General features: G+C 40.5%; 1 long non-coding RNA gene across 2 annotated transcripts in view; it reads left to right on the forward strand.

The window, feature by feature from the left end:
- The window catches only part of LOC143978289 (uncharacterized), a 59,111-nt gene that overhangs the window by 2,375 nt on the left and 31,530 nt on the right, over positions 1–25,206 (forward strand). The gene's annotated exons all lie outside the window — the stretch shown is intronic.

Here is a 25,206-nt window from a genome sequence, read left to right on the forward strand (position 1 = left end):
CAAACTTCCAGGATTAGCTATACAATCTGCCAGAGCTGTAGGGGACAGGGCTTTGCTTTTAAATCTAGACTCCTGTGGTCGACTGCACCAGCTGCAGGATGTCACATGAGCGTCTGGCAGGGAAGCAGTTGAGGACATGGGGCAAATGCATGCGTAGAAATCACAGCATGTACTAGAGCTGGATGTGGGAAGGTGTGTGATTAAAAAAAAAAAAAAAAAAAAAAAAAAGCTTACAATCGGACGTCTGCAAAGCTCACGAGCATTCCCTCTGCTGGGCTTCTGCTGCGATGCAGTCTAGACATATGAATACATTAAATACTACACTACATAATATATATTATTGTATACATCCTGTGCACACACTAATTTTAGATATAACATTTGAGTCAAACATCATATGTAAACAGTGGTCATTGGCAGACTGTATATATTATGCACACAGATCTATAGAAATAAAATAATATATATATATATATATATATATATATATATATATATATATATATATATCCATCCTAGAAGACACAGTATAGAATTCAATCATTATCGTAACCATATAACATATGCAGACCGTGATCAATGGCAAAGTCTGTAATGTGCATAAAAATATATTATGCTCACAGATAATTATATATATATATACACACACACACACACACGTATGTTAGTAGACATAGTATAGGACACTCAATATTTTAGCCATTGCAAAATACATTTTTAGACCTTGCTTATTAGTTTTCTTTAAACTTGATCATTTATGTATGCTGTTATTTTATTTGATTTTTTTGCTTGCGTGTTTGTGGTTTACATTGGCTGCATTGAATGTAAATCGTCTGGATTTCAGCTCTTCAAGTGTAAACAAGCCACTGGGTTCAAATAAGGATTCTGCACAATGTCTATGTAATGCAGGTGCTGTATTATTCCCCTCCTTGTATCAATAATGCGTATCCCTAGATGCTGTATTTAGTACTGTGTACTGCAAATTGTGGCCTGCGAGCCCTGCTGCCTCATAATGCAGTTGTAGCGACGGGCAGGTTTTTTTTTTTTTTTTTTTTGCAAATGTGCTCAGTGCAGTCTGGCTGTACCCTATAGTCCTTTGCCAAGTCCCTCACGTAGCCACTGGAACAGTCTCTTTCATAGATACAGCTACCTGGATTTGAATAGAAACCAGACAGCAATTCTTCAGACCCCGCCAGCCCTCCATGCTCTGGACAATAGAGATTTGTTAGCACGCAGCCACAATCCATAGGACACAAAGCTTAAAGCACCACAGACATGGGAGGGAGGGGGGCGCTCAACAGGAAATTACAGCTTTTTTAATGCCTCAATGGCAGGTCTGCTACAGGAGGAAAGACAGCTCAGTCTGTGCAGTCTTACAGAGGTAATTCGGGGAGAATTAACCCTTTTATCCCAAGATGCCTGGACAGCCATATTCCCTTACTATTACAAATACGGCCATCCAGTTACTACTTAACATGTTTGCGTCATCGGAATACAAAAACAAATTTAAAAAGAAGAAAAATCCTAGCATTCTACATGATTCTGGAATATATAAAAACCACAAAATGGCTCATTACAGACAAACACAATTTTTAACAGAAAACGACAAAGTCGTTAACTGTCCACAAACAGATTTCAGTAGGATATCCACAGAAGACTTTAAATGCTATACTCTGAATAAAGGGAGAAATAAGCCACAAAACCCATCGGCCTTTCCAGCGAGCCAACAATCAGATGGATTTTAGTAGAAGCGGGTGTTGGATATTTCTCAGTATGCTGGTAACCTATGTTTTCGAGCATGCGCATCATACATTTTGTGGCCTGCATACAGCTCCATTAAACCTTTTTAGGTCTTGGTCAGTATAAATAATTGGAATCCTTCACAAATGTTTTGGTTCTTTTCTCAAAGATAAAAGTGGCAGCCTTCAGATACATTTGCTCAGCCATTTAATATTTTTTACAACCAAGTGGATGCAGCCCTCAGCAGACCTAACATGTATCTTGCATATTTGACCCTGTATAGAGCCTCACACCATAAAAATGTGGGCAAATGGACATATTTCCAGGACAGAGGACAAAGCATTCTTAGTCCACAACTTCAGAAAAACCACATAAAGAAAAATAGAAATGAAATATGTACAGCACGTAAAGCTCTGAGTAAATAGACAGCGCTTTACAAATACCTGCAATAAATAAATACAAATATATATTGTAGCAACTATGCAATTCCTATCGCTTGCAAAGTAGCCAAATATTTGATCAATAATGGATTTTATTATTTATCTTAAACATTCTTTTCTAGGTGTTATAGTTGGTTACAGATTTAAGGCCTAGTTTGCTGTGGAAACAAGCTACAAAGAGATGATTATTTGATGCGGTCATGTGATAATACCCTTCCCTGCCACTGTGTACACACAAGTGAAAACACCATTTTCCTAAATTCTGGTGTGAAATTCTGCAAAGCAGATTTCTGCATTTAAAGCAGCTTCAAAAGAACATAGCAGGTCCTTTTCTATTAAATATACAATTAGGCAAATACTGGACTCTAATATTTGGCATTGCACAAATGATATACATAATATCTTTAAAGTGACACTAAATGATATCCTTATGGGACCGCAGACGCCAGGCCAAACCTGAAAACATACATAACTTATCAAGAAAAACACTCCACACATAACATTTGGAAATAGGCCGCAGCCTGGTTTATTGGCTTAAATCAGGATTAAACTTTATTTACTTAAATCATTTTATAAACCAAAATCATCCAGCATTCACCAAAGCTCAACCCAGCCACTAAGACTCGGGCTGACCATCTCTTTTTAAACATATTCTCACATATCCCCTTTGATAACTTGACCAAAGCGACCCACATGCGACTGGGGGTAGTTGGGAGGGAAGCTTTTTGCGATAACTCCTCTCAGTCGACTGGCAAAAATTCCTGTCAGGGGGCCGCTTAAATAGACCAAAGCCTATAATAAGGCTTACCTATAGGTACTACGAATATCTCCTAAACCTTCACGGTTTAGGAGATATCCGCATTTAATGCAGCCAGTGATGTCACTGGCGAATGCGCTCTGAAGGGACGATATACCTGCGCTGTCTCTTCAGAGCTCCGTGACTCTCGTGTGCATGCGCCGGAGTGACGTCATCACGGTGTGGCCAATCAGACAGCCGGAGGACGCAAACCCGAAAAGGAAGACCGGGTGAAGTTGGAAGCGTCTGTCAGAGCTGACAGCGCAGCAGTACAGGGCTTAGTTCTAAGTTAAGTATTTCATAATGTGCTAGTATGCAATACTATACTAGCACATTATACCTTTACTTTGCAGAGTTTAAAAAACAAGAAAAAAAAAAAACATTTGCCATTGTTTAAAGGGACATGTTGGAAAAATTCCCAATGATCAGATCATGCCGTTGTCTAAATACAATGTGCCAGTGCGGCGTGAGGAATTTCTCCATTAACTTGGCTTGTGTGAATGGAGGAATTTGTTCCCGACTGGGGGAAAAACAAAAAAACATGTATGGCCAGCCTTATAGAGATTTCCCTTCTGCTACAGTTTCAGTTGCTAGACAGGAAGTGAGGGAAAATCAAAAGCAACAGAGAGAAATAAAAATGTTTTCATGAGTTGTGTAGGGGAAAGATTAGAACCTCGGTCAGATTTGTATTGTTGCCATGGGCTGAAAAGTGCAGATGGAGGAATCTCCGCTGCCAGCTATTGCATTCAAACAGCTGCAACCCCTCCGGCTGCTTGAATACCCAAGCAGTGACAGCATCCTATGGGATGCAGTCACTGTTCAGCTGACATTTTTTCAATCCAAGTTTGTCGAGCCAGGTGGTGCTAGCAGAGCTGCCTGCAGCTAAAATTTCAGCTGATTTAGCAGGAATCGCCTGAAATCCAAGCAGTGCATGGCCGGCTTTAAACCCCAATGAATGAAAAAAACACTTAGTGGAGTTTTATTTTACAGGTCAGGATCAGGCAAGGCCCAAAAGCATTTGTTTGTGCTCATCCATTAATGAGAATAAAGACAATTCATAATAAAAACAAAAACTGTCAAATCATAAAATAGGAAGATGACAATGGTATAAGGAAAATAGGCTGTAAAACACAGGAAATATATGACACAGGTAAGACATGTAATATAATAAATATCTTGCTCCTGGTCAAGGTCTTAAAAATTGTTTTGTGAGAGGCACAAATAGCAGTTTCCTCCCGCCTGTGCTGGCCACAGGAACAATACAAGTTTCAAAACTAAAAAAAAAAAAAAAAAAAAAAGAAAAAAAAAAAAACACAATACAATGTGTCTATGGCCAGCAGGACTTTCTTTATAATTGCACTTGAAACTAAGCAATGCAGTGCAATTCACCATTACGGGTTTCCAGGGTGGACCATGACCATATTAATCAATATAAAAACACAAAGTTTATTAATACTTTTTTTTTTTCACAGAGCTCTACAGCATATATCACACTGGTAACTTGTTGCCAACAGCAGAATCGCTAAACTACAGCTTCATTTTAGCTTATGGACATTGCTTCCATGACATCATGGCCAGAATTCTGTAGAATCTTGATTATTAGCAAACCGACCAGAGCCAACAAAGGAACAATGCCACACAAGACAGTGAATGAAGTCTAAGCTATTTAGTTGCTGGTAATTTGGTGCCCTAAAAGTTGCTGTTTTAGAAGGAAACAGGACAGAGGTATCCAAGTCATAATCAGAGGAAAGGCTGGGAGCCATTTTCTCAAAAAAAGAAAAAAAAAAAAGAAGACCATATACAGTATGTTGAGAGAGACATAGTGTTGGGTGCAGTGGTGTACATCAACCACTTCACGACCGTAGGATGTCCGTAGGTTGAAGTGGTTGTACCAGGATGATGCCTTCGGTTTGCCACGGCCATATCCCCATCAAGCCTAAGTGATTTGAGTGGCTGAACAGCCACTTGAACGCTTCCACGGGTAGCGGAAGAGGGGGCCCCCTTCTGCTTCTGCCTTTCACAGATCCCAGGAATTATGCAACCGGCAGCAACACACAGAGTGGAACAGATGATGTTCATCCCTCTCTGTGATCCTGGAAATGATGAAGATTTAGTAACTTCTGGTTTTGGATCTTTGTTTACCTGGTCGTTAGTGGCCAGGAAAGCAGGCGATCAGACCAATCTGTATCTGATCAGTTGCAATGGAGGCCAGCGGTATGGAATCTAAAACCTCAGATTCTCCATAAAGAGGACATGTCACAATGCTGTCACAAGGAATGTTGTTCATCCCTCATGATAGCAATAAAATTAATGCAAAAAAAAAAAATTAAAGAGACAGTGTAAAAAATAAATAAAAATCTTTTGTATAAAATAAAAAAATAAAGCGCCCCCCCCCCCCCGTGCAAATGCAAGTCCTGTATGCTAATGTAAACGGTGATCACACCACACTTGTGAGGTATTGTTGCAAACAGAGTGAAAGCAACAATTCTAGCACAAGACCTCCTATGTATCTCTAAACTGGTAACCTGTCAAAGGTGTTCAAGCCTATGGAGAATTTTAAGTACTGTAGTTTGGCGCCATTCCACAGGTGGACGCAATTTTAAAGCGTGACAAGTTAGGTTTCTATTTACTTGGCCTAACATTATCTTGTATTTGTTATAGAAAAATTGGATATTCTATTTATTGTGAAATTACAAAAATAAATAACTGCGCACATTCTATAGGGCCTCTGCTAAAAAAAATATACATATGTGATGTTTGGGTGTTCCAATTAATTTTCTAGCAAAAAAATAGATTTTTACATGCATGTGAGAAGTGTCAGAATTGGCCTGGTAAGCAAGTGGTTAAGAAATATTTGAATGGGTGGCAGTCTGACTAGTAAGTTGCAAAGAGAAGAAGGGGAGGCCTCAGTTTTTAGATTAACACGTGTAATTCAATCTAAGAGAGGCGTGGAATGCCAATTGGAGGGAGTCTGAGTAAATACCATTTAGGATGTTGAAAGTGTTGCATTATAGCTTGTTGAGTTTCTACGGGCAAGGTTTGAATGAAAGATTCCCAAATGTTGAATACATTTTGAACTCGTAATTCGTTATGCAGTGTAGTCTCCACCCATTCCATGCAAAAAAACGTAAGATCATTTAGCTTAAAAAGAAAGCAATAGTAGGGGGCCCTGGGTAGATCCACGTATGTAAAATAGTGCCACAAGGGATATGATGGTAATCAGTTGCTTGTAGCCCCTTGAGTTTTTAATGCCTGGAAATTATTTTAATACAATCTAACATTCTGGGGTAATCTAGGCTGTAGCAGACACTTACATATTACACACAAGACTTACCCAGATCATTTATAGCTCCATAGAGAATGACCCATCGTGGGATACTTTTTGATTTACTACTAGCAATTTGCACTTGTACAGTCAAGCCCATAGCTAGACTGTGTGACCTGCAAGCCATAAAAACACTGACCATAGTAGTTTGGACACTTGTGGCCCCTGGCAGTGGAATGGAGATGCATCAATATTGCTGCACAACAAATACAGCACAAGTGTCCCTTTCACCTCCACATATCTTACTTATGAATTGATGAACTTTGTACTATGTAGATGCCCACTCAAAACATGGGAGGCATGACATCTGCTACAACATTACATTTGTGTACATCAGAGTCCTGACAATTCTTGGGGCAAAAATATGTCACTTATCTGAAGGATGCTTGAAGACTAACTGAACAGATGGCCTGATAAATTATTACTGCAAGGCACAAATAACTGGGATACATTATGAAATCTGAGAATACGTATCCCGACAATTTGCATGGGACACAACAGACTAATAGGTTACATGGAGTAAATCACTAATGTGTAAAAACATTCTAATCACACAGCTGTTTTAATAGCTAAAAGCCAATAATTAATCGCAATTTTATACATCCGAATAATTATGCAGAACTGAGCAAAGTAACATTTGATTAAACAAAAATGACTTATATTAGTGATATTTCTATATTGTTTTGGCAGTAAAATTATACTTCAGCCAGAAAGCATAAATGATGGAGTGTCTCTACTTTTCACCTTGAAATAATTAAATTTGTTCCTTTCTGCCTCACTAGCCAAATCTCTACAGTTATTGGCCTTGAATTTGGCAGGCAGCAAGCAAACTAGTATTTTCATAGGAGCTCCGCAATGACAGCTTCCATATTTTCTCCCTACAGTTTTACTTTAATGAGACCCTGTCAGTAAACTGAAGTAATCTGCGCAGTACTGCAGGTATGTGCATTTTATGTATTGCAGTAGTTTGCCCACCTCTCAGTGACAGGGTCTAAATTTGTGATTAGAGTTTAAATCTACAGGTCCCTCTGAGGATGCACGCAAAATAGAATTTTGGATCTTCTCAGCTGACATCTTTGATTCATACATTTTGATGCTGCCCACATATGACAATATGCTAGTTTTATAACTTTTATGTTGTATTTGATTTTTATAACTGAATGCAACTGAATGGACTAAGGTAACTTGCCACCTGCAGTTAATGTTTTCATGTACAGTGCCTTGAAAAAAGTATTCATACCCCTTGAAAGTTTCCACTCTGTCATTTTACAACCAAAAACGTAAAGGTATTTTATTGGGATTTTATGTGATAGACCAACACAAAGTGGTACTTTGTTGTGAAGTGGAAAAAAAGTAATAAATGGGTTTCAACATTTTTTACAAGTGAATATCTGAAAAGTGTGGCATTCATTTGTATTCAGCCCCACCAATTGCCTTCAAAAATCACCTAATATAGTCCCCCTATGTGTCATTTAATTTCAGTATAAATACAGCTGCTCTGTGAAGCCCTCAGAGGTGTGAACAAAAAGCTTCATGAAGGCCAGGAAACATACCAGACAGGTCAGGGGATAAGTTGTGGAGAAGTTTAAAGCAGGGTTAGGTTATAAAAAAGTATCCTAAGCTTTGAACATCTGACGGAGCACTGTTCAATCCATCATCCAAAAATGGAAAGAGTATGGCACAACTGCAACTTTACCAAGACCTGGTCGTCCACCTAAATGGACAGGCCGGGCAATATTTTCTCCATTAGCTCATCCCCCACAAGCTATTACCCTTTTGCATAACTTAACCCTCCCTCCTAGATTGCAAGCTCTAATGAGCAGGGCTCTCTGATTCCCCCATGTATTGAATTGTATTGTAATTGTACTGTCTGCCCTAATGTTGTAAAGTGCTGCGTAAACTGTTGGCTCTATATACATCCTATATAATAAAAAGAGCATTAATCAGAGAAGCAGCAAAGAGGCCCATGGTAACTCTGGAGGAGTTGCAGAGATACACAGCTCAGGTGGGAGAATCTGTCCACAGGACAACTATTAGTTGTGCACTCTGCAAATCTGGCCTTTATGGAAGAGTGGAAAGAAGAAAGCCATTGCTGTAAGAAAGCTATAAGAATTCCTGTTTGCAGTTTGCAAGAAGCCATGTGTGGGGACAAAGGAAACATTGAAGAAGGTGCTCAGAGTTGATGGGAAGATGGATGGAGCCAAATACAGGGCAATCTTAGAAGAAAACCTGTTAGAGTCTGCAAAAGACTTGAGACTGGGGCGGAGGTTCACCTTTCAGCAGGACAACGACCCTAATCATACAGCCAGAGCTACAATTGAATGGTTTAGATCAGGGATATGCAATTAGTGGACCTTTAGCTGTTGCAGAACTACAGGTCCTATGAGGCATAGCAAAACGTCATGACACCCAGAGGCATGATGGGACTTGGAGGTCCGCTAATTGCATATCTCTGGTTTAGATCAAAGCATATTCATGTGTATGGCCCAGTCAAAGTCCAAGCGTAAATCCAATTGAGAATCTGTGAAAAGATTTGAAAATTGCTGTTCACAGATGTTCTCCATCCTGACAGAGCTTGAGCTATTCTGCAAAGAAGAGTGGGCAAAAATGTCACTCTCTAGGTGTGCAAAGCTGGTAGAGACCTACCCAAAAAGTCTTGCAGCTGTAATTGCAGCAAAAGGTGGTTCTACAAAGTATTGACTCAGGGGGGACTGAATACAAATGCACGCCATACTTTTCCGATATTTGTAAAAAAAAGAAAAATTTTAATCAATTATAATTTCTCTTCCACTTCATAATTATGTGTCACTTTGTGTTGGTTTATTACATAAAATACATTTACATCTTTAGTTGTAAGATGACAAAATGTGGAATACTTTTTCAAGGCACTGTATGTGGCATGGATAGCGGTATGTTGTGATGTTTTGTTTAATCAAAATTTTACTAGAAAGCTGAAAATTGGTGTGTGTGGCCAGCAAAGAGAACATCTGTAAATTCTTGGTGCTGGTATGTGTAAACACACACATAATATATAAATATATATATATATATATATATATATATATATATATATATATCAGAAGGTGAATACAGAAATACAATAAATTGTCTGACAATTTATTGTATTTCTGTATTCACCTTCTGATTTATATATTTACATTTTTAAGTAGCAGCTGGAGGGAGGGTTTGTTTAGCGCTGTGATGATACACTAAGGCGGCGGTCTTGTGAAGTGTGTATCCTGGTTTTTATATAATATATATATATATATATATATATATATATATATATATATATATATATATATATATATATATATATATATATATATTAATTATATACATCCTGTGAAGCAAAAACATATAGTCCAAAATAAAGTGCTCCATGTATTGCACACCATCCTTAATGACGTATTATAACAATTAATAACAGTCCATTACAGTATCATAAAACAGGTGATAATAGTGTCTTCATGTAGTGTGCACACACTCTCCACCAGGTGTACCTTCACCTTAAGGGCTTTATGAATAAGCCTGTAGTTAATATCAACAGCTTGAAAGATCCTCCTGTAATTCCCTTTTCTTATGGTGGCTATTTAACTTAAATAAAGATCACAGATCGCTTCCTCCTCCTGGTGATAGCGCAGGTCGAAAGCCACTACTCCTGGTGTTTCAAAAAGCCTCCTCATACACATCACATGCGGAAAACAGAGGCGTGCAATAGCACAATGATATCGTTTAAAAAGGTTTAATTTCAACGCAGACTCCACATACATTTACACTCACATTTCAATAATAAAAACACGCTTATAGTATGCTGAGGGGTGATAGTGACACCTGAAGTCCAGTTCTGCAGCCCCGGTTCATGGTGTTCACCCGCCTTGTGCCTGCTCTGCAAAACACTTCCTGCTACCTTACACATCAGCCAATCAAGCTCCTCCTACCGGTTTCATCACAATCTTGTGACTTCCTCTGGGATTTCTGCTTAGCAGTGTTGGCAGCTGTCTCTAATTTAGTTAAATTTTCACTTTAGATTTCAGTTTGGCAACTCACAAGGCTTTTACCTATTTGATGAAATGAGTGGCCTTTCTGTCCTTGCTTATCATCATAGGGAGGACCAATAACAATCAAGGATAGTTTTCTAACTTGCAGTGCTCTACAGGCAAGCCTTCCAGAAAGTGATGTTAGTTCCAGGGCAGAACACATCAACAATAATACACACATGCCTCTCCCAGAGCCAAGACCACTTCCAAAAAGACGAGCAAAAGCAGCCGCCAGCTTTGGAGGATAGCCTTGGTTGCAAGTAGCTTACATTTCAATGTAGACTATGTTATAGATATTCTGGTGCCACTAGATACATATGATTGTTTTGTTTATCAAAAATCTCTTGTCTGCAAATGGCCGAAAACATATTGGTTTCCTAGAAACAAATGCCCACATGCAAGGTTATGGTGATACAATGTGCATGTGGCAAAGACTTCACGCAATGAACAGCACTTTTACCTATAACAAAAAAAATCAGATTCTTCCATCATCTGTTTACTGAAGGTGAAAAAAAAAAAACTGGGTGCAGGTATATATATATATATATATATATATATATATATATATATATATATATATAGTGTGTGTGTGTGTATGAAAACAGTTTCCTAAAGTGAGGTTTGATTAATGTGGTCCACTGTGGATAGAAGAAATATGTATGTGCTAATAATTTCCACTGAGATAAGAAAAACAAAACCAATCTTACTTTATCTGTCGATCCAAAAAAATGACCAAGAAACACAAGCTACTACGTAAGGGTGCCAGTAAGCCTGCATTTACATCTGAGCAAAACATATTGCTGGTGATTTTTGAAGCATTTTTTCAGATGTTTTAAAGACCTTTTTGCATGTGTATCAACTTTTAGGAGCTTGTTTCCTGGGCTGGGCAAGGGAAGGAGAAAGATTCGATAGAGAGGAATTCTTCAGGTGTGAAAAAAGCTTGTGAAAACATGTGTACCACACATTTAAAGGCGTTCCTATTAAATTCTATGGGGTCAAAATTACCTGAATATGCTCAACATTAAAAAAAAAAAAAGAAAAAAAAAAAAGCTCATTTACTTTTTTGAGCTTAGGGTGCAGGGTAACTTGGTGTACAAGTGTGAACATGAACAATTAGAAAGAATGGAATCCTGCGCAGGTGTAGAGATACAAGCAGAAAAACGCTCTAGTGTTAATGGGGGCTAAGACAATGATAGACTATTAGGATTTCTGGTAACGCATGCGTTTTATTAGATTTGTTGGGTTTTCATAGACAGAGCATAATCCAGTATGTCATTGCTGCGTAATTTGCGAAATGCCAAAGGGGTATAGTCCAATTGCTCATCTGACACATGCTTGAGGGCAACAGAGCTCAGAAGGGTAATTAGAGCAGAAATGTCAGTGAAATGCGTCAGCACCCAAAAGAACTATGAGTAACATTTACTGATATCTTAAGAATGGTCACTTTGGGCAATGTCATTTCTTGCTACATTAACCTCTCTGTTTCTGATATATGTCCTAAAATGCATTGAAATGCTGGCTGGATTGTGTTACGTTTTACTTTTACAGGCAAATTATCTTTCAGTTTGCAATACCCTAAAAACTTGTTTTAAAAGGCTACTGTGAAAGTCAACCTAATATTGGGTACAGATAAGTACTAGTCCTAAACATACCCCCTTCCTGGTGTGAACAAATTCCAAGAGTTGGGTAGCCAAATTACAGCATGCAGTTGGCACCTTACTTTAAGTAATGCTTTCTGCGTTCTTCGGTAGCGTTGATATGTCTTCTAAGGTCAACATTAATTTGACCACCTCTTTCCATCACAAGTATATTACAGTGCACAACTTTATTGCCAAATGAAAATAACCAGACTATGTGGACCCTCCCCTCAAATTTTAACAGGAGTTGCAGGAGTTTGACTGGCCACAACACTCAGACCTAAAGCAAGAATTTATTTGAGATGAAAATGAGGTAGAATGCAGACACCTAAGCAACTATGGTTCTACTAAACCAGGCATGTCCAAAGTCTGGCCCGCATTCTAGTTTAATACCTTCCCCTAGGCCACAAAAGGTATATACCGTATTTATCAGTGATGCCTTGGAGGGGACAGGGAGGGGGCGAGCCGAGTGCCATCAGATTATATACAGGAGGATCTCCTGTTTACTCAGCGGCATCTGTAAAAGGAAGCCCTGTCTCCTGGGCTGCCATCGTACGACTGTTCTGTCTATTATAGAAAGTGGGACTTAGTATTAAAGAGGCCACCGAGTAAACAGGAGATTCTCCTCTATATAATCTGTCTGCCCTTGTCCCGCCCCTCTCAGAGGCTGCAGATGGGCATTGATCAGGCTGCACTCATGGCAATGGTGAGGCTACAGATGGGCACTGACCCTTATTTTGCTTCACAGTTTATTTAAAAAAAAAAAAAAAATCCTGAAACTTCCCTCTTAAAGTGAAGATGCATGTTATATGCTGAAATACGGTATAGCCAGATAACATGCCCAAACTCATCCTTAGTCCTGAGCAGCGCTCGGGGATTAGCTGGGGGCCACAAAAGATTATATATATATATATATATATATATATATATATATATATATATATATATATATATATTCTAAATAATATGCCCAAGCTCATCTCTTCACCACAAACAGCCACAAAGGCAAGATAATTCTTGTTGGGCAGTGTATTAGTGCTCGGACAAACACACTTAGACCGAATTTTAATGGTTCAAAGAATTTCAAAAATGCAAAATGGTCGGCCCTCATGTATGTTCACTTCATCAAATCTGGGCATCTTTAGAAAAAAAAAAAAAAAAAAAAAGGTTGGACACCCCTGTATTAAAGTTTGTAAACATGTAGGCTTCGATAAAACAACCTGGACAATGATGAGAAGCAGAGCAACCACCATCTTAAATTTGTGTTGTAAGGCAAATAAAAAAAATATATACATTCTGAACCCACAAGTACAATACTTACTGGTTCAAAACTTTAGAATACGTATGTAATGAACCAGCCAGCTCAGGTGCTGATTGGAGATTTTCAGTCCATGATCTGTATTGGTCAGACACAAATGAGGCATGAGGGTTCCAATTCAGCCCTGGTTTCTCTACAAAGAGTTAAAATAATGAAAACATACATTCTGTCACAACTTGCTCTCTCACGCGTCACATTGGTGGTCATACCCTATGCGCATGCCTCTCCCACACACTGTTCTTGCATCATACCCTCCTTGGGAATCTCTCCTGCACATACCGCCCAACACTATACCCCTTTTCAAGTTCTCTTCTGCACATACAGCCCATTTTCAAATACTCTTTGTCCCTATTCTGCAGATACTGCCTGCTGCCATATCCATCAAACTCCTATCTGTACAAACTGCCTTCTGTTTTACCCTCAACAAGTCTATTCTGCATATACTGCCCACCGTCGTACACCACCAACTGCACATACTGCCTACCGTCATACCTACAATCCTTTCCTGTACATGCTGACTTCTGTGATACCTTCTGCACTCCTTTCGTTTGCATGTTGTCCACCAAAACACCTTTTAACATTGTTCGTTATATCCCTAGCTTTGCCCATTCTAGTAAATAAAAAAAACATGTAAAAGCTTCCCTTTCACATAAACACATAAATGTCATTGGGAAAGGTGTACATACATAAATGCCTTTGCCCAGCACATATTATGTCCCCATGCTCCCCCAAGTTAACAGAATTTTACAGCCATTGTTTTTGGATCCAACAGTTTTTTTCACCATTTTGTAAGCACAAATTTGTAGCTGTATATATGTGGTATGTATTTAGGCAACAGTCTTATCTTTTAGGTTTAATTAAATTGAGAGATTAGTATTTATCGGCGTATAACACACACATTCATTTTAAGAGGGAAGTTTCAGGACAAAAAATAAAATTTTTAAATAAGAAACTTTGAAGCAAAAGAAGGGTCAGTGCCCATCTGCAGCCTCACCATTGCTATCAATGCAGCCTGATCAATGCCCATCTGTAGCCTCACAAGTGCCATCAATGCAGCAGCTTCCTATTACTATTGCCGCCAAGTAAACAAGCGATTCTCACTGTATGTAACCTGACGGCACTCGTCCCGCCCCCGTCCCTGTCCCCGAGGCAGCTAAAATTGAAGTATGGGCGTATAACATGCACATGCTATTTGCACCCTATTTTCACGGTGAAAAGGTGAGTTTTATACACCAATAAATACAGTATGTTTGCGTGAAAAGATTTTTTATTTTTTTGGAACTATGTGGCTACTTTTTTAGCTTAAAAAACTCTCAGGAGAACACAAGAGAGCTTTAAGGCAGACTTTATAAATTGATTATTCACAGCAAGAGTTTGTCCTTAAAAATGATTTTAGAACATGAGCACATGGGGACTTTTCAAATCATTACGATCATTCTCATTTGCTTTATTTTATCCTCAAAATTCTTCTGTTGGCGGCTTTTTTTTAGCATGCGATAATCTCCTGTAAGTGGATATTTAGTCAATGCTTATTCAGCTATTTAAATACTTGTACAGTTGAACTCTGGGAAGTAAATGCTCTTGAAGTAGGGGCTGGAAGGGTTAAATGTTCAGTTTGGTTAGGGTACCAGAAAAAAAAAAGTGACTTATTTACCAATACCGCTTTCCCCTGGCAGTTGACCTCTTCTCTCCGAATGCTCCGGATTGTGGGTGGCCCTCAGTGTCCTCACTTACAATCCAGGACCTTTGGTCCTGCATTGTATACAGCATCATCACAGCTGAGTCAACCAGCTGTGGCACTGTAGAGAAGAGGCTTTGGGGATCAGTTGCATGAAAGAAGAAACCTGCAAAAGCAAAGCATAAGGCAACAAAAAATGTTTTGTTTACCGGTACCTTAAGCAAAAATTTGCATTTAATCCTTGTAGTGCAAGGGGAGCACCATGCAAAAGTAGTAATTCAGCTTTACTATTTCTATAGATGCAGAAACTGTGGAGCAATTACTGTATTACTCAAATTTCACAGCAAAAGTGCATTGCTTGATAGTACCTGCAGCTACAGGGCTTATTTTAAAGTTTAAATATGTGATTATGTAAATGTTCCTGTGTTACTGTGTACCACTGTACTTTCTAAACAAGTCCTTAGTGACCAACAGCCCATGTTTTCCGGATTTTTTTAAAGGATTAAAGGTGACGATTAGTTTGCTTCTTTTACCCAAGATTATTTAGCATAGCGCTGCAAGTGTCCGGGAAAAGTGACATGTCAGTGGTACTTCAGGACTGGAGTTAGGAAACGCTGATGTACTTGTAGAGCATTTTGTGGACGTTATTTCTAGCATTGGATAGATATGTCAATGCAGGCCAGATATATAACAATATTCACATATAGAAATGTATTCATATGTAGAAATCCATCTGGTTTTGACAACTTTTTATGCAAATCTGCAAAAGGTTAGAACATATTAGGTATTTTTTTAGTGTGATCTATACCTTTATTACAGAAATTTCCTTTATTACTTCTGCCGCTGACCACTGTTACTGGGACAAAAAAAAAAAAAAAACAGCCCAACAGATATTCTAACGATCTTCTGCTCTGCTTGTCTCTTTTCCAAAACCATCAGAAAAAAAAAACCTGACAAATAAAAAAAAAAGGACGGAATTCTACTTTAAAATAGCCCTTAAGACATTGATTATATGTTCTCAGTCTAAAGAGAGAGTGCTTAAGCTGTGCTGCTGATTGGCTGAATTTGCGCAAAAGTCATTCAGTTGTGATGACCAAATGCCTAGGCATAAAAGCTCCTAAGCATTGTTGGTTGGTGGAGAATGAATATTATAATACAGGATTTATATAGCGCCAACAGTTTTTGCATAGCACTTTAATTATTACAAAGCTTCTATTTTTATTTTTTATTAAATCATTATTTTAAGAGAGCAGTGTAATGCAGATTGGGTGAAAGGGTTATTTTTATTATAGGTCTGTTTCTAAGTGTATGTTAAGGCAAACCTTATTTTTGAAGTTCAGAAAAGATTGGGGAAGGCTGAGCTTAGAGGCTGTGACAGGGGAGAGGGTGCAGTGCACATGTGCAGAGTTCTGAACAAAGACAGAGTCCACTTCTATAATGCTGGGGGAAAGTGTCCAATGGCTGACTTATTCACAAGACAGAAAATTGGGAGTTTTTTGGGCAGGCTATGGTGAGAGTGTAAATGGCCTATAGGGTATGGCAGATACATTAATGAAGATTTTTAAAAGCAGCTTAGTTTTTATAGTACCATATTGGGCTTTTTGACTAAAGCTTTTTGTTTTGTTTTTTTAAACAAAGAAAAGTAAAATATGAAGAAAATAAAAACTATTTGTCACACTCCATCCTTCGCTCTGTTATTGTGTATTATTTGTATGGGAACTGTTCAGGATATTTACAGAATGTGTAAATATTCAAGGAACATAGAGGAATTCTTAATCGCTGGCTCAAACGCGAAATGACTCAATTCACCGGGGAAAGCAAGTCTTTGAAGTAAAAGAGATTGGAAGTTGTGTCAACATTTTGGTGTCCTGATTACCGTATATACTCGAGTATAGGCCGACCCGAATATAAGCCGAGGCCCCCAATTTACCCCCAAAAAAACTGGCAAACTTATTGACTCGTGTATAAGCCGAGGGTGAGACATGCCTGTCCATCCCTGTGTGTGTGTCCGTCCATCCATCCCTGTGTGTCCGTCCATCCCTGTGTGTGTGTCCGTCCATCCCTGTGTGTGTGTCCGTCCATCCCTGTGTGTGTGTCCGTCCATCCCTGTGTGTGTGTCCGTCCATCCCTGTGTGTGTGTCCGTCCATCCCTGTGTGTCCGTCCATCCATCCCTGTGTGTGTGTGTGTCCATCCATCCATCCCTGTGTGTGTGTGTGTCCATCCATCCATCCATCCCTGTGTGTGTGTGTCTCCATCCATCCATCCATCCATCCATCCCTGTGTGTGTGTGTCTCCATCCATCCATCCCTGTGTGTGTGTGTCTCCATCCATCCATCCATCCCTGTGTGTGTGTGTATCCATCCATCCCTGTGTGTGTGTGTGTGTGTGTGTGTGTGTGTGTGTGTGTCCAGCCTACCTGTGTCCCGAGCCTGTGTCCCGTGCCTTGCCTCCTTGCCTCCGTCCCGTGCCTTGCCTCCTTGCCTCTGTCCCGTGCCGTGCCTTGCCTCCGTCCCGTGTCGTGCCTTGCCTCCGTCCCGTCCCGTCCCGTGCCGTGCCTTGCCTTGCCTCCGTCCCGTGCCTTGCCAGGATCGCCGCTCTTCGTCGGCGCCTCGGCGGACATTCTACCATTCAAACGCCGCGCCTCCGCCTTCGCCTGTGATAGGCGGAACACTGAATTTCCCAGCAGCCTGTGTTCCGCCTATCACGGACATCGTCTCATCCTCGTCCGTAGTACGAGGCTGAGACGATGTCCGTGATAGGCGGAACACAGGCTGCTGGGAAATTCAGTGTTCCGCCTATCACAGGCGAAGGCGGAGGCGCGGCGTTTGAATGGTAGAATGTCCGCTGTCTGTCTGCTCGACACGCTGATCGAGCAGGCAGACAGCGATGACTCGAGTATAAGCCGAGGGGGGCACTTTCAGCCTCAAAAAAGAGGCTGAAAATCTCGGCTTATACTCGAGTATATACGGTAATAGAAAATGAAACTGTGGACACATAAGTGAAAATCATTGGTGTACTAGTCATGATGTAGAGCAGCGGTGCCCAACCTTTTGAGGAGCGAGGGCCACTTTATCGACTTGGTAACCGGTCGCGGGCCACTATGAGCGTAAAGCGGGGGTGGCAGGTCTGTGTCCACTCTGCATATGTAGATCAGACACAAATGCAACCTGCTCTACCCTAAGGACCCTCCGATCCGCCCAGACTGAAGGGAACAGATCCCCCCCCCTTTTTTTTTTTTTTTTTTTTTTTTTAAGGAGATCGGATTGCAGATAGGCGGTCCGTTTACATCTGACACTCTACACTCTATAGAGGTGAATGGAGTGTCCGTTTGAGTCCACCTGAAAAACAGACAGGCGGACCCCATTCGGACCGACCATGTGAAAGGGGCATAAGGCTGCTTTCACACTGATGCACAGCAGTTTACCTGCTCCTAAACTGACCTCAATCTTCACTTCTTCCTCAGGATTCCTGCAGCTGGCTGGTACTGCTGACAGGTTTTGGTACTGCTGGCGGGTACTGGTGCTGCTGGTGGGTACTGCTGACTTGTACTGTTTGTTAGTACTGCAACTGCTGGTTTATACTGCTGGCTGGTACGAATGGTGGGTACTTCTGGCTGGTACTGCTGGCTGGTACCGATGACTGGTTACGGATGGTGGGTACTGGTACTGCTGGCTGGTAGTGATTACTGGTACGGATGGTGGGTACTGGTACTTCTGGTGGGTACTGTACTGGTGGCTGCTGTCCCAGATCGTGGGTTCCTGTGTCCCAACCCGCCATCACCGAGCATAATAGTGACAGAAGCATGCAGCTGCAGTAGAGGGCAGAGCCTGTCACAGGCGGAGTACATTTGGTATCACACCGCCTGTGAAGGAGGCCGGCGTTATACAGGAAGCATCGGCTCTGCTATCTCTAGTGGTGGCTCCGTTCTTCGCACCAATGCTCAGAGATGGTGGGTTGGGAACCCCCGATCTGGGCTTGCTGACCCTCCATCTCAGAGCAAGACATGGAAGGCCACATCGGAGGGTGCCGCGGGCCACATGTGGCCTGTGGGCCAGCGGTTGGGCACCCCTGATGTAGGGCTAGCAAAAATCCCTAAAGTTTCTCAATTGTTTGCAATAGAAATAGATCTAAGGTGCTAAAAGTAAAGAAAGGCAGGTTGTAGAGAACGGTCTCTATACCCACTGAGGGCTAGCATAATAAATCAATTATTTTTGTCCAAGCCATTCATTTTACTTTTTGCTCCTTGCAGATTCTGCATCTCTAAAGCCGGTCAAAGCTGTTTTAAAACTCGGCTCGTTCAGCAGGGACCAGCCGATTGTACCCAGGTTGATCCATCGATCGACTTGGGTACAACCAGCATGTTGGCTTTTCACAGCCAATTATTGCCAGAGGTTATAGCTGCTAGCAAAGATTGTGTTCTCCCGGCTGCCCTGCACCCCCACGCCATGAAAACACAATAGCTCTGCAGAAGGGATTCCCCATCAAAACTGACTTTGTTGATGGGGGAACTGAGCAATTTCCTGAGCAACCTATGCTTGCAGGAAAGAAATTCGCACAGTGTATGGCCTGCCTTATAAAAGGTAAAAAAGTATCCATGAGGACAAGACATTTAAAAGATGCTATCTCAACTGATTGGGTTATTGGAAAGCTCATGTCATTTTAACATCATCACTGAAAATTTCCTTTAACCACTTGGCGCCCAAACTACGCCATATGAAGTCATGGTCTTTGTGGGGGTATATCTGAATGATGCCTGAGGCCACAGACATCATTCAGATATCAGCGTTTTCAGCCGGCGATTCCCTGCACCATAAGAACGATCATAGCAGCTGTTCCACCGCTTGATCGTTCTTACGGGTGGCGGGAGGGGATGCTCCCGCCACCCTCCGGTGATTGTACCGACTCACCGCTTCCATCGGTGAGTCGGTCACAGGATCCGCTGGCCCCCGGATGATACCATAGAGATTTCCGGCGGACCAGATCGTCCCCGGTGTCTCTATGATCGTTCGGAGGCCGGGCGCAATGTTATGACGTCACGCCCGGCCTCTGCATTCAAATTAACGGCGCTGTCTTATTGACCCCTTATCTCACTGTAAATAGGTCCGATCGTGCCATATTTCTATTAAAAGGGATATTTACATTCCTTGTAACAGGAATAAAAGTAATCACATTTTTTTTTTTTTTTTTTAAAGTGTCAAACTAAAAAAAAAAAAAAAAAATGAATAAAAAAAAAAAAAAAAAATTTAAAGCGCCCCTGTCCCCGTGAGCTAGTACACAGAAGTGAACGCATATGTAAGGTGAAAACGGTGTTTAAACCACACATGTGAGGTATCGCCGCGAACGTTAGAGCGAGAGCAATAATTCTAGCTCTAGACCTCCTCTATAACCCAAAACATGTAACCAGTAAAAAAATATAAAGCGTCGCCTATGGGGATTTTTAAATACCAACGTTTGGCGCCAGTCCACGAGCGCGTGCAATTTTGAAGCGTGACATGTTGGGTATCTATTTACTCGGTGTATCTTCCTCTTTCATATTATGCAAAAAAATTGGGCTAAACGCGTTAGAAAATTGCTGCGCAAATACCGTGCGAGATAAAAAGTTGCAACGACCGCCATTGTATTCTCTAGGGTCTTTGCTAAAAAAAACATATAATGTTTGGGGGTTCTATGTAATTTTCTAGCAAAAAAATTATGAATTTTACACGTATGAGAGAAATGTCAGAATTGGCTTGGATGCGAAGTGGTTAATAGAAAGGTACACTATATGGCCAAACATGCTTGTTGACACCAGACCATCACACAGATAAGTGATTTCAAAACTGTGGGCAGTAATATGGCCCATCTGTGGCTAGAACAGCCTCCCATCTTCGGTGAAGGTTTTTTACAATTTGGATTTTGTCTCTGGGAATTTGTCCCCATTCAGCACAAAGAGCAGCAGGTTATGGTTGAATATGTACACCGGGCTTGTAATTGACATTCTAGTTCACCATAAATGTATTCAAGTCAGTGCAGGTATGTTGAGTAAATCGGAATACAAACATTTAGTGGAGGTTTCTCAAATGTATTCGCAAAAGTAGAGATATACTTCAAGCCATGCCCAATATCAAAGCAAAGTAGCCACGTCAAATATTCTACTGCTGTGCAGTGTCCCTTCTTTTCAAATGCTAATGTTTGAATATATATATATATATATATATATATATATATATATATATATATATATATATATATATATATATATATATATATATATCTGTAAATGTCCATAATGGTCACTGAGCAGTGTTCTATACTGATAGAATAAAAAGTGTATGTGGCACGTACAGCAACAAGTTGGCTTTCATATTCAAACTTGAATTAGAAAAACAACAAGTCTGATTTGTCACATGAGATTAGACTACTACTCGTTATTTAATAGCATTATCACTTTGCCCGTGTGTTACCTTTCAGACAGAGCAAAGAGGGTTTTTTACTTTAGATATTAAAGTGTACCTTTAGGCAGTCAAAAATTGTGTTTATATGTTGTGTGTTACATTAACTGTGATATATTAATATAGAGCATGGGGCTTTTGGTGGAAAGCATGCACAAAGCTATCAGTATCCTAGTAAAGTTGATTACCATGGCATTTGAAACATTAAAACCTTGCCTTAAATTAAAAGGAAGCCGATTATCTAAGGTTATACAATGGCAACAACCATATCAACAGATGATCACTGGGCAAACATGTTAATTTTGGGAAGACTGGGGAATTATGGGGATGTTTGTGATAGTCCCTACTGGCAACTGCACTGGATGTATTCTGGAACCCACTAGCAGACAGGCATACATGGTCGTGTTATTAGGGAGAAAGGAAACTGTTGCCTGAATGGCTGATAAACAAGTGAGTTGGGTGTACAATGTGAAGCATTTAGTAGGGATTAGAGAAACATGGTGAGCAAATCACACCTACATTTACTAGAAATATTCTAGCGTCCCCAGTGCTGGGACAAGATGCAACCAAGATGAAAAGGCCAATTTGTACCACCTCTTTCCCCATAGCGTGAGCTACCTCGGCATCATAGATTGCAGGCCCTGCCATTGTATGACCCCCCTAGTGCAGAAGCGCCCAAGGCAGCTGCCTCTTCTGCCTATGCCTTGGGCTGGCTTTGAGTATCTCACAAATGAAATGTAATTGTTGCAAACTGTTCTTAACAGAGTGATCAGACAAGCCCTGATTATTTTGAAAACTGTAACCCTCTAGAATATTCAGCCTTTTTTATTTACTTTCTTTTTACTTTTTTTTTTTTTACATTTCATCAGGTAGTTCCGCTTTTCAGGCCTAGGCAAATGATGCCATACATCCCAGGAGTTTTCAGGAGGGGAGAAGGGGTTTCCACACACTCCTGCCTGCATGCCTGAGCTAAGAGCAAATAGATTTCAGGAAGTAAATGCTACATAATTCATCTGCCCTTACTCAAGACGGCAGTGGATAGAAATGCTACATGGTGTTTTTCAAAGCGATTTCTCAGCAAAGTAAAACAGAGACATGGCTGGATGGGCGAGTTTGGTGTGAATAGTAAAAATGAATTAAAGGAGAAGTACAGCCAAAGCTTGTTTGGCTGTACTTCTGTTTATCACAGGAGTGCAGTCCATTCTGCACTCCTGCGACCTGGTTTCAGACAGTGGCGAGCTGAAGCCCGCTGTCAGATGATGTGTCAGAGCCGGTCCAGGCAGGGAAAGATCATGACAATATGGTCTGGATCCGTTGGCAGTGATCACATGAAAAAAACAAATAATAAATAATAATAACAGGCTGGTTGTACTGAAGTTGATCAATGTTTTGACTTCAGTAAAACCAGCCTGCCCAAAAATGGATCAAATCCCAGTCGGTCCCTGCTGCACAGGATGAGATTTGATCCATCTATGGCCAGCTTAACTAGGCAGCTGTGCTGGAGCCTTCATTTATTATGAGTGACTGAAGATCAAAGTCATTCTGCACCTGTATGGCTGTCTAGGGCATTGCTCATTTGGGACAAAGGAAGAGATGTAAACAATGTGTCAGAGGGTGCAGGAGTAGAATGACATTGCCGCTGTCTAGAGTCGCTTAGCGACACTTTGTTTAGGTTTATGTCGTCTATGGAAAGACGCAGAACTTAGCCAGGCTGGTAACGAAAACAAAAAGCTGAAATTGTTGGGCCAGATCAATCGAAGTATGGATCTGGTGGGTGTGTGCCTCATCATTGACATTTCAAATCATATGTACAGTGGGGGACCTGGGTACTGCCAACTTCTAAAGAAACCTTGCAGCAATGCAAAGGGAAAGACATTGTTCAGCACCTGTTGGTGGCTAGGCTCCCCTTTAAGGATTAGTTCAATCTGTCAGCGAGAGCTTTTTTCATAACAGTACCTCCATGCAACAAGTGAAGCGAATCTGAGCAGCTCGCCCGATCCAGGAAACAATGAAACTGCAATAACCTCAGCAAGCCTACTCAGTTTACTTTTATTTCTGCAAGATACAATTCAAATGCAACTACATTTGGCAACTTGTTTCAGGGTTAGGTGCAGCATTTTGTTGTGGGATTCTATCCCATAAGAAGACTAGCAGTCAGGCATACGTGGTCGGGTTTTAAGTTGTGCTCACACACTGTAAATGTTTGATCTTCAGTTTTAAGTGGAGTGAGCTGACCGGTATAACTGATATGCAAATCATTCAACCTGCTCTCTAATATCAACCCATGTAAAGTGGCTTAAGGCCTGATTCATACCTATGCATTTTTAAGCTTTGCACTACAGAACGTTTTCCATAGGAAACCATGTTAAATGGACTGCAGTGCAAATCTGCAAAAAGCACTAAAAATGCAATCCCTGGATCACCATAGCTTGCTAGTAGGGTTCATATAAATAAGTTTTATCTGCCCATACAACTGAAAAGAGATGCTGAATAAATCACCTAAAAAATACCTTAAATTATGAGGTTTCGTTTGCGCAAGAGCTAAAAAAAAAAAAAAAAAAAAAAAAAAAATCACACACACCTATAGCAGCACACTGCCTATATATGGTCTGTCCATCTGCGCCCATCTGATCTCTTTTCCTCTAGCAAAGATGAATGTGGCTTTAACATATTTTCAATTTTCTGTTCAGTGAATATCGAGGTCAATTAGGAACGCTGTTTGCTTTCTGTACCCTAAGCAGATTAGACAGACCCCCTCCTCATCCCCATAGCATTGCCGATCTCTGTCGCCCTGACCCACATTCCGCTGAAAATCTGCTCCTGTGTGTTTCTGCATTGAAAGCTAGATACAGTTGGTATTCTTTAGCTTTCCTTTAGATGCTGCAATCCCTGTTACAGATCCCGGGTTAATTAATTCAATTACATCAAATATAAATAGATACACACATAAATAGGTAAGAACATATCACATGTTGATTTTGATTTATATTAAAATGAATGACCATCGGCTGGGAAAAAAAAAAAAAAAAACGTGGCCATTAAGCTAAACCCAAAACAAATTAAAAAATCTAAAGCTGCAGCTGATCCAAAGAAAAGCAAAACCCCTTTAAAGGGTGCTCCAATAGAAAAAAAAAATCTTTCCTGATCCATAAAGCAGGGGTAGCCAACCTTAGCCCTCCAGCTGTGGTGAAAATTTCCAATGACATCATTGCACCATGGCAAGACCATGAAAATCACATGCATGACTTTTAGAGGCAGAGGCATGATGGGATTTGTAGTTTTCACCACAGCTTGAGTATCACGGTTGCCTACCCTTGCCCTAAAGGATCCCTAAATAACTCCCAGGTTAGATTCAAACACATTCTTTCACGTATTAGCAGTCATTTTTAGGTTGTACACTTAGAAATACACTCAAACTTACAGGCTCCTTTAGACATGCTTGGAAATTATAGATATCATGGATGCCCATTAATGCACTTATTTATTGCTTTAAGAGGAGTTATTCATGTGTTTTGCATGTGTTTTTGACATGTTAAATTACACTTTCAAGATTCTTCCTCTACGTGGTTTTTCTATTGTATGGGTTCTTGTACTATCATCATGGCTAGTAACGCTTTCTAAACGCATCTCAATTGGGCTGTAAGGCAGGCCATACATGGTTTCTTCTGAACAGGTCAAGATTTGAACCGTATATGGGCAGGCTATTGATCAATCAATCAACTCGGGCACAGCCAGCATGCTGGGTTTTACAAGCAATTATCACTAGAGAAGCTATGACCCAGCAGGAGGGATTCTCGCAT

This window comes from Lithobates pipiens, unplaced genomic scaffold (assembly GCF_037356315.1).
Source record: "Lithobates pipiens isolate NorthernLeopardFrog02 unplaced genomic scaffold, aLitPip1_a1.2 Scaffold_1, whole genome shotgun sequence".
Taxonomy (NCBI): domain Eukaryota; kingdom Metazoa; phylum Chordata; class Amphibia; order Anura; family Ranidae; genus Lithobates; species Lithobates pipiens.